Raw genomic sequence first — 18,657 nt, 5'->3', positions numbered from 1 at the left:
TGCCTCTTATAACCAGCAGTTTCCTTCAAGGCTCAGTTCAAGCTCTACTTTCACTATGAAGCCTTCCTTAATTTCTCCCTACCCCCACCCCATTACTAGTGCCAAATTATCTTGTATCAATTTGAGATAAGTATCTATTTGTATATGGGCATATGCTGTCTCCTTGGCAAGATTGCAAGGTCTATGAGGCAAGGACTGTTTCAGTTCAGGTTTTTGTGTGTGCAAAAACCAGTGCCTGGTACAAAAATAGTTGTTAAATAAGTGTTTGTTGATTGAGCGGTTGTCCTCAGTACCTAGGTATTCATCTGTAGACATTCTCTTGGAATGTCCAAAACTGGGATCATCACAATTTTCCCTTTGATGCTCAGGAATTGATTTCAAAATGGCACGTATTGTAAATCCTCAATGTTCATTTGTCATCAATGTAGGCAAACATAATGTGAAGGTGGAATTAAGTTGTGGGCTATTTATCTTTTCTTCTTTTCTTTTCTTTGTCTTTGTCTCTTTTAGGGTCTAGCACACTCCTTGCCACAGAGCAGGTACTTACTAAGTGTTTCATTTAAGTTTATTGAAATCCAGGGGATCTTGGAATTACATTGTATACCTCTAAATGTAAGGGACAGTGTTGGCAGGTATTCTGATGTGACTTTCTGGACCCCTAGGGCAGCTAGGTGGCAAAGTGGATAAAGCACAGGGCCTGGGATTAGGAAGACATTAGTTCAAATCTAGCCTCAGATGCTCACTAGCTGTGTGAGCCTGGGCAAGTCACTTAACCCTGTTTGCCTTGGTTTCCTCGTATATAAAATGAGCTGGAGAAGCAAATTGCAAACCATTCCAGTATTTTTATCAACAAAACCCCATAAAGGGTCATGGAGAATCAGACACTACTGAAATTATCAAGCAACTGAAAAACTGTCTTTCTAGGCTCATATCAGCTATGCAATTAATGAGTTTGAAATGAAATGTAGCCTGCTTGGCTACAGAGAGATGAATTAGGGCCATTGGGAATTTAAGAAGAGGTAACCATAAGCTGAATGTTAAGAACATTATACTAACAACAAGAATTGTCCAAAAGTAAAATGAAATGCCTTGGTAGAGAGTGGTTTCCTTTTTAGATTCAAAACTGGCTGCAGATAATTTCTGGCTACATGATCATGAGCCAGTCACTTAACCACAATTATGCTGAGGTGTTTTTTTTTTTTTAATCTGTAAATGGGGATTTTGTATTACCTATCTCCCAGGGTTGTTGTGAAGATTAAATGAGATTTTGTAAAGTGTTTTAAAAGCTATAAAAACAGTAATTGTTCTTTTGATTCCATGTAGATAGGTTTTCAGGTAAAGGCTGGATGACCACTTGTCCAGTATGGTGTGAGAATGGATTCTTGTTCAAGTACCAACTAAATGGATGCTGAATTTCTTTCCAATTGTGAGGTTTCTGTGATTCTATTAGTTAAGGAGAAAGAAACAGAGAGAAGATGCAGAAAAGCGAGATGAAATGAGATCTCTCTTCCCACCTCACTTAACGATAGTCTAGTCCATATGTTATTAGTTGCTTATGGGCTGTAACTTTTACCCTTCCCCCTTAGAAAAGCATTCCACTCACTCTTCTGCTGAAAATTTCCACTATCCAGGAAATCTGTTGACAGCTTTAGCTAAAATGCCACTGTATATCATTTAAGATATTAAACCTTTATGACTCATTAGCATTTCAGTATATCGTCAGACCAGTGAGCCAGTCTAAGAGTGGAGTACTCCACAGAGGTGAGGTCTGAGTAGAGTGCCAAAGTTGTGTGTTTGGAGTGGGGTGGGATGGAAAATAGGCTGCTTAGGGAATGTATAGCAGTGGGATGGTGAGTGCGTTGCAGGTATGGGAAGAAAGCAGAAGCTACTGGAAGGGGAGTGAAAGGCTGGGGAGACAGATTTTGCCATCTTTGAAATTTTGCCTAAGGCTGTCTTTGCTTAATATAACCAACTACCAGATCTTTTGTGGTTTCTAGACACTGAGGCTAGACACCCAACAGCCCACTTTGAACAATGCAAGAGCTACAGAGAGAGGCCTCATTGCATTTCATGCCTCAAGGTGGCTTGAATTTTCAGAGATTTTAGGTCCATCTCCTTTCTCTCCCCTTAATGAAATTCCCTGATGCTCTCACTCAGTTCTAATGAATTCCCCTACTCACCAGATCACACATCTCAATTAGTCCATACAGACTTAAAATATTCCAGCAAAAGTCAAAAGAGGGGTTACCCTTCTGTCTCAGTTTATTAATGTTCTATCCATAAAATGTTGTATAAATACTCTGTGGCAGTCATATTTTTGAGGGTGATTTTATATTCATTTTTGGATTTATGAATTGACAATGGAAGGTTTTATTTACATGTTAACTATCGATTAGGAAAAATAAAAACTATAGGATCTGGAGAGATGCAAATGCAGTATAGAAGTAGTGTTCAAGAGTGGAAATAATGCTAGAGTGAAAAGACTAGGGTCCCAATCCTTGACTCGGCTACTTCCAACCCGTATGACCGGGGTGAGTTATTTAGCTTCTCTGGGACCTGGTTTTCTCATTTATAAAATGAGATAGTTGGACTGGATGGCCTTTAATGTCCCTTCTGGCTCTGAATCTATGATCTCAGGACCTCGTCTATCTTCTAGAGACTTAGGCTATGGAAATCATTATACTGGACTTACTTATGGAATGATTACCTTCCAATGATGTTAATATGTCACCTGGGAGTGAGAACATATTAAACCTTTGTCACTTATTAGCATTTCAGGTTAGCTAGTCAGTCTAAAGCATGAAGCTCTTCTGGGAGGGTAGGTGTGTGTGTGTATGTGTGTGTGTGTGTGTGTGTGTGTGTGTGTAAGGTTGGTGGGGTTATATGCTCTGGCAGGGTATAACATGAGAACCCTAAGTATCTTGGGGAGCCTCTATCTAAAACAGAGATTATTAAAAGTGAATTGAAGAGGTTAGAAGACAGTTTTTGCCTTCTTTGCAAAATGGAAGGACTTGGGGTTTGTTTTGGAATTTATGTAATATTAGAATTGATAATTAATAAATTGTGCATATCATTTGACCCAGCAATACCTCTACCAGGCCTCTTCCTGAAAGAAATCTATGAAACAGGAGAAGGATCCATATGTACAAAAAAACAAAGCACTAGAAAATAAAGGGGTGTCTATCCATTGGTGAAAGGCTGGACAAATGATGGTATGTGAATGTAATGGAATTCTATTGACTATAAGATGAATTGGAGACAAATCTCAAGCCACCACTTGTTTAGTTCAAGCTCAATATTGGGATGAAATGAGGCACTAGAGTCACTGAACAGTTAACAAAATGAGACTTACTTTGCTTTTGAATAGCAAGGATAGGCAAAGAGGATACAGTGTCTTTGGATGTGGGCCTTACTATGGAAATTCATTTAGTTATCATGATGAAAGATATGGAAACTTGACATGGTCTTCAGAAATCCACCAAGTTCAAAGGGTCTACACGCCATGTGGCTGGAATTTTTATGCTCTTACATGACTAGGAAGCTGCATCAGGGAAGCCAGGGTCAGTCAGGTTCTGCAGGGTAGCTTTGTCTTCTTCCTGGTAAAATCTCCCCATGTTGTGATTGGGAAGAAAGAAACTGTGTCAGAGAAACATGGGTCCTTTCACGTGATTGAAAAGGACCATTTCAGAGAAACCTAGAAAGAATTATATAAATCAGTTCAGAGTGAAGTGAACAGAATCCAATTTATACAATAATAAAATTATAATACCAACAACTTTAAAGACTTAAAAGCTCTAAATGATGCAATAACCATTCGCAGTTCTAAAAGGCTGATGATCAGCCATGCTATTCACCTCCTGACAGAAAAGTGGTGGATTCAGGGTGCAGAATGAGACCAGTATTTTTGAACATGATCCATGAAGGAGTTTGTTTTGATTGGCTATAAACATTTATTACAAGAATTTTGGTTTCTCCCTACCCCCCAAAGTAAGGGAGGTAGAAGGGAAAGAAAGTAAAATTTTGTTTAAAAGAAAAATGAAATATTAGAGGGCAATAATTAATTAAATAAATTTAGTATTACTATTTACATGATTTCAGAGTCTATAAAACCTAGACTGAGTTAAAGGATCATAGATACCTGTTGCAAAGTACAGGAAAGAGGTCTAAACCACTTCCCCTCCCCCCCATTTAAAAGTTAACCTTGTTTTGTCCCTGTGATTTGACAGGTACATTCTGTAAATATATTGGGTTTATATTGAGTGACAGGCCTTATTTTGTAAATATTATGCCTAGCGCTGGTTACAAACAGGAGAAATGCTATACTGGTTGAAGATAATGATCTGTCTAGGCTTTTTTTTTTCTGTCTGTGAAAGTGATGTCAAGAGATGTGGCAAAGAGCATGTCTGTTGTCCATCATGTCAGTTCTGAAAGGTTAGAGATTTTCCCAAACATTCCTCTCTTCCCTAAATTTCCTGCTATGGATCTGTTATCCATGAATTTATTCACATCTTGCTGAATCTAGTTATGTTATCCTCCCAAGAAGTAATAAAGGTTGGAAATACATCATTTATTTACCCTGAATAAATGAATATTTTTTTTAAATTAGAACTTCAACTAAAGTTCTTTCAAACTTCATAGGATTATAGATTTAGAGCTTGAAGGGACCTTAGAGGTCACTGGGTCCAACTCCCTCAACTTAAAGATGAGCAAACTAAGGCTAACGCTGGGTATGTGACCTGTTCATAGCATATACACTATGAAAGACATGGAAACTTGACATTGTCTTCAAAAATTCACCAAATCCAAGGGACCTACAAAATGCTGCATAATGTACATGTGCTGACACTATGAGCATGATCCATGTGCAAGACACTGCGCGCGCACTATGTGCATGTACATGTATATATGCACGTGTGTATAAGTATATATAAAAATAGGAACTTTGCTTTTATTTTTGAAAAATATATATTGAATTTAACATAACAAAGCCATCACATTTTTAGATTTCCTTCTACTTTCTTCTGTGTGTTTGTTTGAATGTTTCATTAAGACCTTTCTTTTTTACATAGTTATCATTATTTGCCTATTTCTGTCCCACAACTCCATTTTGCCCACCCCCATATAAGCCTCTCTAAAAAAGAGTAGTATAGCAAAACAAATTTACCCATTAGCTGGACCTGAATATTTAAGACTTATTCTGCATCTTTAGTTCATTACTGCTTTGCCAAGAGGTGGGAAACATGTTTCATTATCAGTCTTCTAGAGTTATGATTGATCATTGCCTTGATTGGAGTTTTTAAGTTTCTTTTACACTGTTGTAGTCATTGCATCAGTTGTTCTTCTGATTCTGCTCACTTCACTTTGTATCAGTTCATAAAGCCTTCCCAGTTTTCTCTGAATCCATTCCTTTCATCATTTCTGAAGACAGAAGAATATCTTATTACATTTGTATTCTGTTATGTATTTGGCCCTTCCCTAATTAATAGAAGACATTTTGATTCCAATTCTTTGTTACCATAAAAAACGTTGCTATATTTTTGTACCTAAGTATGTTTAACTTCTTTGTGGCATGAGCCTTGCAGGGAGAGCAATATCCTTACCTCATATGAATTAGATTTTTTTTTTCTTAAAAAGAACTGAAACCATCCTTAAGAGTTAATTGGCTCAGACGACCAAAGGGTTAGGCTGGTGACAAAGTTTCCTGGTTGCTCAAATACAGAATCCGGGGCTAGTGCCCTGTTACTCCAGTTACTCCCTAGGCTTCTAACCATCATGGACAGCATAGAGGCTAGAAAACTTCACTCACTTGAATCAAAATTATTTCCTTGATGAATCTCTTTTCACTGCTCTGAAAATTCTCTACTTTCTCTAGCTAAGTAACCTTATTTCTATTAACTACTACATGTTCTGTGTGTGTACCATTGTATTCTAATCTTGAACCTGAGGTACCAAAATAGCTTCATGAGGCCTGGGCTCCTTTCTGACTGTGAGTGGTATCACTGGGTCAAAGGGTATACACGGACTAGTGATTTTCAAAGTGTAGTTTAAATTGCTTTCCAGAATGGTTAGACCAATTCATAGTTCCATCAACAGTAAATTAGAGTATTTGTCTGCCCACAGCTCCACCAAGAATTGTCATTTTTTATCTTCTTTGCCAATTTGATTGCTGTGTGTTAAAACCTCAGTTTCATTTTTCATTTTTTCTTCTTGTTAGTAATTTAGAACATTCAAAGATATGGTTATGGATAATTTGATTTTTTTGGAAGCTGTCTGTTCATATCCTTTGGCCATTTATCTATTGGGGAATGATGGTTGTTCTTATATATTTGTATTAATTCCCTCTATAGCTTGGCTATTAGACCTTTATCAGAGAAGTTTGCTGCCAAGAGATTTCTCCCTCTTATTCTAACTATATTGATTTTGTTCACACAAAACTTTTTATAACTAAAATTGTCCATTTTATTTTCTATGATCATCAGATCTTCCCCTTATTCATAGTTTCTTCAAGAGGAGAGTTAGGAGGTACTGGACATAGTGAATTTTAAGTAACTCCACAAAAATGAAATTGATTACACTTTAATAGATAGGAAATAACCAATTACATATTTGGAAGTCATTTCCAAATCCACTGACTGTGCAGTCAGACCATTGAATTGTTAGAGTAAAGGCATCAATACCCAATTAGAAGAATAAAAATGCAAAGACATGGTATGTAATTCAAGCAACTCCTATTTGGACTATTTAAAAAAAATATTGATTCAGAAAGATGGGAAATGGTTGAAAAATACCCAAGAATTGACACAAATCATTACTATTTCCTAAGGAATTTTAAGCAATCAATTATCATAAGGAGAACAAAAAAGCCTGGGGCCTGCATTAGTAGGCAAACTTGATGTTGTGCCAAGAACAGATATATGGCAGCGAAATACAATACTAATTTAGAATATAACAATTTATAAAATTTTATGGGGAAGGATGGTAGAAGATTAGGAGTAACATCACTTCATAATACAGTCAGAAGCAGTAGAGGAAAAAATAAATTTATGGAAAGGTTGGCAAGAGACCCAATTAAGGCAAATAACCAGTAGGCATTTAAAAAGGTAGCTACCAGGATAACAAGCTGATGAAAAATGGAAAAGATCTGTTAAGTATGTCTGTGGTGATCTCTGTTCTCCATCAGTCACAAAGGAACCAACACATGTGAACTCATCACATACCTCATCATGCTGTGTAAGGAAGAAGAAATGATGCCAAAAGGAAAGAAAAAAGTAATTGGATGAAATCAAATACTTGCATAAAAGGTCTTTGCTGGAGGTAACATAATTTTGAAGGTTGTAAAGAGATACTATCTCTGAAAGAGAGGAGGTTACCAAATACTTGGAAATAAATCACAGACATTGTTACAAAAAAAGTTACCTTGGAAAACATCAATCATTATTGATACATTTTCCTAATTTCCAATTGTCACAAAAGATTTCAGAACAATTCATAGATAGATTAAGGGCATCTTGAAGATATGTGAAGGGAATGAACGGGCTTTCTCAAATCATATTCTACAGCAGATTATGACATCACAGTCATACAATTGACTGAAAGCTATCGAGAATAGAAGGTCTCCCAATGCTTTTTGTTTGTTGACAATAAAAAAAAGCATTTGATTTGGTAGAGTAAAATGTTGTATGAAACGCTTCACTCCATAATGGTTAATGGATCCACTATTTCATCAATGTAGGAGCCATCTCATCTGGTATAGATTGCAACCCATTCACACTTTCTCAACTTGTAAGGTTTTTGTCAACTACTCATAAAAGTACTACACAGAAGGACTGCTAGGTGGCTCAGGGGATTGAGCACTGGTTCTGGATTCAGGAGGACCTGAGTTCAAATCCGGAGGCAGATACTTAACACTTACTAGCTGTGTGACCCTGGGCAAGTCACTTAACCCCAATTGCCTCACCAAAAAAAAAAAAAAAAAGTACTACACAGAGATGTAAAAGTTGCAGAGGGAGAGCTTTGGGTTTGAAATAAAGAGGAACTTCTAGGCAAGGTAGCCAATGTCTGTTGTTCTTGCCGCTTGGGAGGCCGAGGCTAGTAGATCTCTTGACTTCAGGAGTTTTGAGTTGTAGTAGGAGTCCATACCAAGACTCAAACTATATAGTGATCCTCCAAGAGCAGAGGGCTACTGGGATGCTTTAGGGAGGTGAAAACTGGCCTAAATTAGTAAAATAGATCAGGTTAAAACTTCTGTGCTGATCAGTTGTGGGATTGGGCCCATAAGTGGCCACTGCATTTCCAGCCTGAGTGAGATAGGGAGAACAATTTTCACCAAAACCCCAAACAAATATACTAATATTACTAATTGCAAATATACTGATTACTAATAAGGAAGAACTACCAGTTATCCAGATGATGACCTCAGGAGATAAGAGGTTCCTCTTGACTTGAGGTCTTCATGCAAAAGAAGAGAGTAGCCACTTTATGTTTTGTTTTGTTTTGTTTTTTTTTTTTTGTGAGGCAATGAAGGTTAAGTGACTTGCCCAGGGTCACACAGCTAGTAAGTGTCAAATGTCTGAGGCCAGATTTGAACTCAGGTCCTCCTGAATCCAGGGCTGGTGCTTTATCCACTGCATCACCTAGCTGTACATATGCGGTTGTTTTAAAAGGAACTTTTGTCAATGAACAGATGAGTTTGAGCTTCCTTGAGATCCCTTCTGACTCTAATATGCTGTGATTCTATCTGCTGTGCATGTGTCAAAATCATACATGATTGCTTGAAAAGTGTGATAATAGGGACAACGCTCTTTGATGTCACTGTAGTTGTTAATATCAAGCAAGACCCACGACTGGGAGATTCCTGCTAACCAAAGGTATTTGTTAAGAAGGATGACCAGTACATGGTCCAAATGAAAGGATTCCCTATAGATGGTAAGTTATCCTGATATTGTTTGTAGATGACATTGTGCTGATAGCACTGAACTCTAAAATATATCAGAGCCTTCCAAGTGAGATTCATAATCACTGAAACATGATTATCTTAACTAATTATCCACATAGCAAAACTACACATGGAATGAAGAATATTTATGGATAACCCATAGAACTGGTCTACCAGTACATATGTATTGGACAGATACACAAGTTAAATTGAAAACTTGTTAGGAGAGCAGGAAAATGCTGAGCTTAAGACTTCCCTGCAGAAGCCAGTACCTTATCTCTGAATAATCCTTTCCTTTCCCTTTTAATAACCACTCTCTCTATTCATCTTTCTTTTCCTGCTAAACAGTTTATTAAATTCAGATTAAGTATTGTCTTTTTTCTTGGGTTTGGATTTCCCCAAGACCAATTTGGTTTATCTAGCCTTTTATAGTTATTAATGGACTATTTGTTTTTGGAATATTCCAAAATATTCTAACTTGAGTGTAAAACAAATAGCAACATCAAAAAACTGAAAATAACCCACCTAATGCTTTGCGTTAAATGATTGTGGGGTGATCACCCTGTGACCTGGTGCTATTCTACATAATTGTTACGTATGTGATGTCTGAGAGAGAGAGAGGGCGAGCTGTGCGAAAGAGCTTGAGTATCATCTTTTTCCTTACCTGGAACTACAGTATGCTGATTTCCTTCCGACACAAATTAGTTAATAGCTAAATCCATTCAAAATCAATTTGTAAATAAACAAGTTGCAATAAATTGCAGCACTTTCAAGGTACAGATTTTTGGCTTGATCTCACATCATCCAATCAGATCTGCCAATACTAGTTTAAATTAGCTTCCGTCAAGTTTAAATGTTTTTATAGGTTGATAGATCAGTTTGTGATTTAGCCATACCTGCTTTATGTTCTTGGATATATAGCACATCACGGATAAATAAGATGTCCAAAAAGACATTTGTATTGGCTGTTCACTGTTGGTTTCTTCTCATCCTGCCCTCACACACAGAAGCTGCCCTGGGAGATGAATGTGCCAAGATAAGTTATCCGGGGCTCATAAAATCTTTTTTAGAAGATTGAAATAAAGTCAGTGCTTGCAGAAGACAAATCAATTGTGACATTTCTGAATAGAGTGCGATGCATTTAATTAGCACAAGACATACTGGCAAATGCTGAATTACCCAATAAATCACCGAATGCTGGAACCCATACAGAGTGGGGAATCAGCTGTCTTGTGAGATGTACAGCAAGTGATAATAGGGAGATCTAGCCATTTGTATTGTCACTTTGCCCCATTTTCTGCTAAATCTTTTTCCATTTTGACATTTGCGTGCTGGGCCCCTTTAATTATTCCAAACCATCAACAGAACTCATCCTACCTACATGGAGGATATTTCACAAACATTTGCATTTACAGAGGACATTGACTGTAGTTGATACTTGGTACAGCATGTGAAAGGCCACAGAGACAAGGAGGGGTGTGCAGGAAGGCTCTCTCTCAGAATGAGACAAAGCAGAAAAATGTTTATATAAAAGTATCATCCTTATGGATATAAAACAGGCAATATGAGGAGAAAAGGAAGTGGTCTGGATTCCAGAATAAAAAGGATACATGGCCTAGAGGCTGTACTCATACCTGTGAAATATTAAAAGACCTACAGGAGAGCCTTTTAGAATGTAGGAGAACTGTTCCAGACTCTAGAGGTAGGTATATACAAGAACTCCAAAGGTGAGAAGGCATGGATGGGTATGATCTACACCGAGGGTGGGGATAATCACATCGATGGAATCAAAATATCAAAAAGCAGCTGGAAACGCCATCATATTGTAGTGAATCGGGAAAATATGTGGAGGGTGAAACTTTACAATGATAACTTGCCACCTTCAGGAGAAAAACAAGTCCCATCTACATATTTTTAAAGTGTTTTGGTTCTTTTTCTCTCTTTTAATAACACCTTAGTCACCATTGCTCACTCTGTCTTAAGGGACACCTAGGATGCAATGAGGTTTAATGAAATACCTTGCCTGTTGAAAAGCTACAAGGGCAAGGTGAAAATGCATGTCTAGAATCTGACTCTGGGACAGAAGTAATAATCACTTCAGTAAGAGAGATTTTTGAAAATGTATAGATATTCAGCTGCACCATTATTAGCCTTTTACAAACACTGAATAGCATTCTGGGACACTAACATTAAGGCAGCATGACTGGATGGACTGACCATGTGCTGAACCCTGGAGTTTGCTTTCATTCCATTATAGTCTCACTATGTGGAACTTACAAGTCAGTGAGCTTTCAAAAGTTCTTTCCATGTTTAAGTAGGGATGATGATGACCCAGAGAGGTGTTTTTTGTTTGAGAATTAGTGTAAACCAAATGTGTTGAAACTATTTGAGAGTATAAGAACTGTTTGATTCATCTCTTCCTCCATATATGTATATGTGTATAGAAACAAATACATATATCTGTAGCTATGCATATGTGATGTATGTATATCCATGCCATATATCCATGTGCATGTGTAAAATACGTACTTTCATGGATGTGTATGCATGATGTATATGTGCATGTGAGATTCCAGTTAAATCCAGGTTCTGCCTTTGGCATAGATTATATATATACATACACACGTGTATATAATACATGCATAGGTATCTACACATACCACACATGCCAACCCACATTGTGTATATATACACATACATACCTATATACCCTCTGTGTGTATATGTATGTGTATATATATGTATGCATACACACCCTTATCTATATACCACATATACCATATATGGCATATAGATGGTGTGTGTGTATGTATGCACACATGTGGTCTATATATGGAACTGAATCAGATATAAGAACAAGAGCTATTCCCTAGTAGATAAATGATCAAAGAATATGAATGGATTGATTCTCAAATAAATTCAACCTATCAATGGCATATCCTACCCCATCTCCAAAATATACAAAATTCCCAATAATTGGAGAGATTTAAATTAAAACAACTCTGAGGTTCTACATAATATGAGATTGCTTTCCTATTTTGGTCATTTTGGGCAATCAGAATTGGATGAGTTGAAGGAAGGGCAAGCACACCTGTGGTAAAGGTATGAATTAGCTCATTAGTTCTGCCAAACAATTTGGAATTATACTTTAAAAGCCACTAAACCATGTATACATTTTGACCTAGTAATACCATCACAAGACCAAAAATAAAAGAAGCAGCTTTTATATACATATCCCTAGTCCTCTATTCTTCCCTATTCCATCATCTCTTTTCTCCTTTTTATGGACCATATTGGGGCCAAATCAAACCTTACTATATTCCTCTACTTGGAACTTGTGCATCAGTCATACAGTCAATAAACATTTATATAAGCACTGGAGTTACAAAAAGAGGCAACAGACAGTTCCTTTCTTCAAGGAGCATCCAATCTAATGAGGGAGATAAACAAATAAATACATACAAAAACGCTGCATACAGGATAAATAAGAAATAATTAACCAAGGGAAGGCATTAGAATTAAGAGGGGTGGGAAAGATGTCTTGTAGAAGATGGGATTTTAGTTGGGACTTCAAAAAATCCAGGGACATGAATAGGTTGAGAAGGAAATACTGATAAGTGGGATAGGTTTGAAAGTAATATGTTAAATTTATATCATCCTTTAAAAAAAGAAAGCATGATGTAGATATTCATTGTCCATATGACCATATTTTTCTGTTCTACTTTATATAAAGAAATTAGATGTTTAAAGGAGGAGGGAGAGCACTCCAGGCCTGGAGGAGAGCCAGAGAAAATGCCTGGAACTTAGAGATGGTCTTTGTTTAGTAGAAAAGAGGCCAATGTCACTGGGTTGAAGAGTATGAGGCAGGGAGTAAAGTGGAAGTTTGGAAAGTAGGAGGGGGCTAGGTTATGAAGGGTTTTGAAAGCTGAAAAGATTTTGTATTTGATCCCAGAAGCAATAGGGAGCCACTGGAGGGAGTGTGTGTGTGTGTGCGCGCGCGCATGTGCATGCGTGAGAGAGAGAGAGAGAGAGAGAGAGAGAGAGAGAGAGAGAGAGAGAGAGAGAGAGAGAGAGAGAGAGAGCTGACCAGACCTGTGTTTGAGGAAAATCACTTTGGTGGCTGAATGAAAGAAGGATCAGAGGGGACAGACCCACTAATCCAGACATAACATGGTGAGGGCTACCAGAGCTGTGTTAGTTTAAGAGATGTTGCAAAGGTGAAATTAGCAGATCTTCCAACAGATTGGTTATGAGAAGGAAGATGGGAGGATGTTGAGCATGACACCCAGTTTCCGAACCTAAGGGACTGAGAGGATGGTATTACCTTATATGGAAATAGGGAACAGGAGGGTGGAAGTGTTTAGAGGGAAAGATAATGAGTTCAGTTTTGCACGTGTTGAGTTTAAGATGTTTGCTGAACATCCAGTTAGAGATGTTTGAAAAGCAACTGTTGACATGAGATTAGAGATCAGCAGAGAGTTTTGGGATGAAAAGGTAGATTTGAGAATCATTAATATAGAGATGGTCATTAAATCCATGAGAGCTCATGAGATCACCAGATGAAGTAGCATAGAGGAAGAAAAGAGTGCCCAGGTCAGAACACCGTCAGACACCTATGTTTAGAGGAAGTGATGTGGATCAGGATCCAGCAAAGAAGACTAAGAAAGAGTCATCAGCTAGGTAGGAGAACAAGGAGAAAGGGGTGTCCTGAAAATCTAGAAGGAAGGAGGATAGTGTGACAAAGGCTTGGCTCATTCCCTCTATCCATGAGTTCTTGTGGGTCCGAGCTTCCTCCAAAGCACTTTCAGGGTCCTTTTCCTACAGTAAGACTTTCCAGATTCCAATTATTTTCACATATAAATTAATACTGTAGGGCAGATAGATAGGATAGTGGCTAAAGCACTGGGTTTCAAATAAAGAAGATTCAAGTTCAAATGCCATCTTGGACACTTCCTAGTTACATGAACTTGGGCACAGTTACTACTTCAAGGTTTACCCTCTCAGCCTGAGTTTTCCAATCTTTAAAAAGAAGGGTAGCAATAATCTTTACCTCCCATGGTTGTTGTAAGGATCAAAGGAGGTGAGATACGTAAAATGTTTTGCAAATATTCAAGTTTTAAGTAGATATTTGCTATTATTGTCTCCCTTGAGACTGTTTTACAGTATTTCTTTATGTATAATTTTGTCCTATTCAGCAGTAGGACAAAAGCTGATTCACAGGTAGCACTAGCTATTTCGTATAGACACTGATTTCAACCTTATTACACAGGCAAACTTTCAGAGTGAATTTATGCTAAGGGACTAGGAAACAAGCTTACTCTTTAGGTGTAACATTCACTTCAAAATGGAAGGAACTTAAAGAGCCCATCCTCCAGTGTCACTCCATACCTAGGCTACCATTTTCAACATGGCTGCCTCTCGCTATCAAGTAGTGCTGCTGCTCAAGGACGATGGAGTATTAAAGGTGTGCTATTAAAGGTGTGCTTCTTCACCATGAGCTCCTATCCTGCAAGGTAACATGGTGTGGAAAAGTCTTTGATCCTTTCCAGTTCTTATCAGTAAAACACATGATAGAAAATGCATAACTTTGTGTGCTGGGCTTTTAGTAGATACATGGTTTGTAAACTATAAAATGCTATATAATATGAGTTATTATTGAACATGAACCAAGCTTTCCCATAACAAAGTATTCATTCATTGAATTATTGATCATTAACGAAAGATGATACAATTTCCTACCATTTTCATTCTCATGGAAGCCATATGGTCTTATGAAGGTGAAGTTCAGTTTAAGCAGTGTGTTTCCATGAACCCTCTCTTCATCTTCTTCATCTGTTAATGTTCCTTCTGTACTCAAATAGCCTCATATTAGGTTTATTGGTGTACTCATTATGTTCCCTCAGAAGAATGTAAGCTTCTTGAGGGCAGACACTATTTTGTCTTGTTTTGTTTTCATCCTTGGATGCCCAGTGCCAGTGAGTAAGCTTGGGGTAATTGATAGAGCCAGCGTCTGAGTCAGGGAAAAAAAAAACAACACTTGGTTCAAGTCCATCTTCAAACACTTAATGTCCATGTAACCCTAGCAAGTCACTTAACACCACATCTCAGAATCTCATCGAATCCTCTTAACATTGGAAGGTGTAAAGAAGGGGCTTGTCTGCATTGGTAAAAGGGAGTTCCCTAAACCACTGAAATCTCAGGTAGTGATTGCCAACCTCACAGACAGACAAAAGTACTTTGGGTATACTCCCATGCTTTGCACTCAGTAAGGGCTTAATGTTGAGTTGGATTTATAGCTTTCTGTGTAGACTATGTAATAAGAGGGTATACCCAACATAGGCAAGTCATCCTTTTAATCAATCAGTCAGTATTTGTTTGGTACTGGGAATACAAGGCCCCAAATAAAACAGTTACTGTCCTTAAGGAGATTGTATTGATCAAGGAAGATGTTCATGCATACATATATACACATACACCCATGCAAAATAAATGCAAGGTGATTTTTAATTGGAAGCTGATCTAAAAACAGATCATTGTAAAGCAGGATGAGAACATACCATTTCATTCTTATGCTTGGATTCCTTTAGTCTCATTCAATGCTTTGCACACTATTGGTGCTCAATAAACGCTTGGGGACTCTCTAATAAATGGGTCAGGTGATGAAATCTCCCTACCTCTTTCCCCTCCTCTCTCTAATCCTTCTTGAAATTTCTAAAGCCTAGAACTGTTCAAGTCATCCTTCCCTACTCAAATATCTTCAGTAGCTCAATATTGTGGTTGTTGAATCATTTCAGTTGTGTCTGACTTTGTGACCCCCATTGAGGGTTTTCTTGGCAAAGACACTGGAGTGATTTGCTATTTCCTTCCCCAGTGGATTAAGGCAAACAAGTTAAGTGACTTGCCCAGGATCACATAGCTAATGATTGTCTAAGGTCAAATTTGAACTCAGTTCTTCCTGATTCCAAGCCCACGACTCTGTGCACGATGGTGCCACCTAGCATCCCAATATTGCCTCTAGGATAAATAAGAATAAAATCCTTTGGCTGGCATTTAAAGTCTTTCACACTGGGATTCCTACATCCTTTGCTTGACTTATTTTATATATGAGTCCTATTCATGCACTGTTTCTTTCAGTCCAACTGTCTTCCAGCTGTCCCGCCTACATTCCATCTCGCACCTTTGTGGCCTTTGCAGAAGGGATCCATAACTCCTGAAATGTACTTCCTTCCCATAGCCACATCTTAGAATTCCAAGCTTCCTCCACAGTACTATGTAGACATAGTGCTTAGTGCAATAGGGGGCACTTAACAAATACTTGTTAAATTTAGTCAAGAAATGAAACAGAGCTATTTATTAAGTAGTTTCTAATGATCAAAGTTTATGATTATGGAAAATATTTATATTTTTCTTTGCCTATCTCTGTCCCTCTCTATTTCTCTCTGTGTGTCTCTCTTTATACTTCCCACATACACACAGTTGAGGTGAATAGTTACTTCAAAATTGAATGTAGGGGCAGCTAGGTGGCGCAGTGGATAGAGCACCGGCCCTGGATTCAGGAGTACCTGAGTTCAGATCCGGCCTCAGACACTTGACTAGTAAGCTGTGTGACCCTGGGCAAGTCACTTAACCCCCATTGCCCAGCAAAAAAAACCCCAAAAAAACCCCCCAAAAAACCAAAATTGAATGTACTTTGTATGGTAATTTTTGTCTACTTAACCAGTCTGGTTCTCAGATGATGTTTGTGTGGTCTGTCATTGTCATCTGTCCTGGAAGTCTTTCCAGGTACTTAGAAATTGCCAGGGCTTATGTTGGAGAAGCCGAGGAAAAATTGGAACACTGATGGTGAAGTTGTGAACTGATCCAACCATTCTGGAGAGCAATTTGGAACTATGCCCAAAGGGCTATGGGACTGTGCATACCCTTTGGCCATTACTAGGTCTGTATATCAAAGAGATACAAAAGGGCAAAGGACCCACGTGTACCAAAATATTTATAGCAGCTCTCTTTGTGGTGGCAAAGAATTGGAAATTGAAGGAATGCCAATCAATTGGGGAATGCTGAACAAGTTGTGGTATATGAATTTAATGGAATACTATTGTGCATTAAGAAATGATGAGCAGAAGGATTTCAGAAAAACCTGGAAAGATTTAAGTGGACTGATGCTGAGTAAAGTGAACAGAAATAGGAGAACATTGTCCATGGTAACAGCAACATTGCATGATGATCAACTCTGAGAGACTTGGCTCTTCTTAGCAGTGCAATGATCCAAGACGATTCCAAAGAACTCATGATAGAAAATGTTCTCCACATCCAGAAAAAAGAATTGTGGGTTCTGAATGAAGATTGAACCACACTGTTTTTACTTTTGGCTGTTTTTCTTCTTTTCTTTTCTTTTTGAGGTTTTTCCCTTGTGTTCTGATTCTTCTTTCACAATATGACTAATGCAGAAATATGTTTAATGTGATTGTACATATATAACCTATATCAGATTGCTTTCTGTCTTGGGGAGGGAAGAGGGAAGGGATGAAGGGATAAAAATCTGGAACTAAAAATCTCATAAAACAAACAATGAAAACTATCTTTATATGTAACTGGAAAATAATAAAATGCTTTTTATGATTAAAAAAAAAAGAAATTGCCAGTGCTTAAATAGCTATGAGGAAGCCAGGGTCCTCTCTATGCCATGCTGAGCAAATAGAGAAAGAATTAATTAAAGGCAAATTCCATAAATATGTTCTAGAAATCTGGGCTATTATCATTAAATGTGAGCTAAATACTTTCATAGATATACAGTCACAGAGTGACAGAGACAGACAGATTCAGACGAGAAATTAGAGTTTATAATAATGAGTCAACATAGCATAAGAGGAGGGAGGTTGAGCCAGAATTGATCGGCTTCAGATCCTGCCACTGAAACATAAAATCTGTATGACCCTGGGCCAATCACAATCTCTTTGTTCCCTAGTTGTTAAGCTATTTTTCAGTCATGTTTGAGTTTTCATGAGCCCATTTGGAGTTTTCTTGGCAAAGATACTGCAGTGGTTTGTCATTTCCTTCTCCAGCTCATTTTATAGATGAGGAAACTGAGGTCAACAGGGTTAAGTGACTTGCCCAGGGTCACACAGCTAGTAAGTATCTGCAGCTGAATTTGAACTCATGAAGATGAGTCTTTCTGACTCCAGGCCCAGTGTTCTATGCTCTAGAAATCTAAGTCTGTAAGTTGGTCAGCATTGTAGATCTTTGCTGGTAGAAGCAGTGTCCTTACCAGCAGCTACCTACGCCCATGAAATCCAAGTTTCCCCTCACCCCCAACTCCAGTCAGACCATATATCTTCTAAGTTTGGAAGGGTATTCCTGTCTGAGTGCTCCATTTTCTGCTCTCCCTTCTATTAAATATGGTTATGAGACTAAAGGAGAAATAGGGTATGATAATGTCTAACTCTTTATCCCCTTTCACTAGAGCTGATCAATTCAGGGACTTAGATCTGTACTAAGACAAGCAGAATGTTACACATTTAGGGAACCTACAAGTGAGGCTAGCTATCTGGGGAGACCCTTGAACTTGAAAAAGAGACTTATTTTTCAATGGATGACATATAATCATCTTTCAGAGAGTTCTAGTTTGGTTCAAGTGGGGAAGAAATATGACTTGAAATGAATTCAGACTCTGGTCCTCTTCCTATTTCAATTCTTTCCTTGCTAGGTCACACCAGAAATAAACA

The sequence above is a fragment of the Dromiciops gliroides genome, chromosome 5 (genome assembly GCF_019393635.1).
Source record: "Dromiciops gliroides isolate mDroGli1 chromosome 5, mDroGli1.pri, whole genome shotgun sequence".
Classification (NCBI taxonomy): domain Eukaryota; kingdom Metazoa; phylum Chordata; class Mammalia; order Microbiotheria; family Microbiotheriidae; genus Dromiciops; species Dromiciops gliroides.
The sequence above is the reverse complement of the archived record's forward strand: the minus strand, read 5'-3'. Positions refer to the sequence as shown.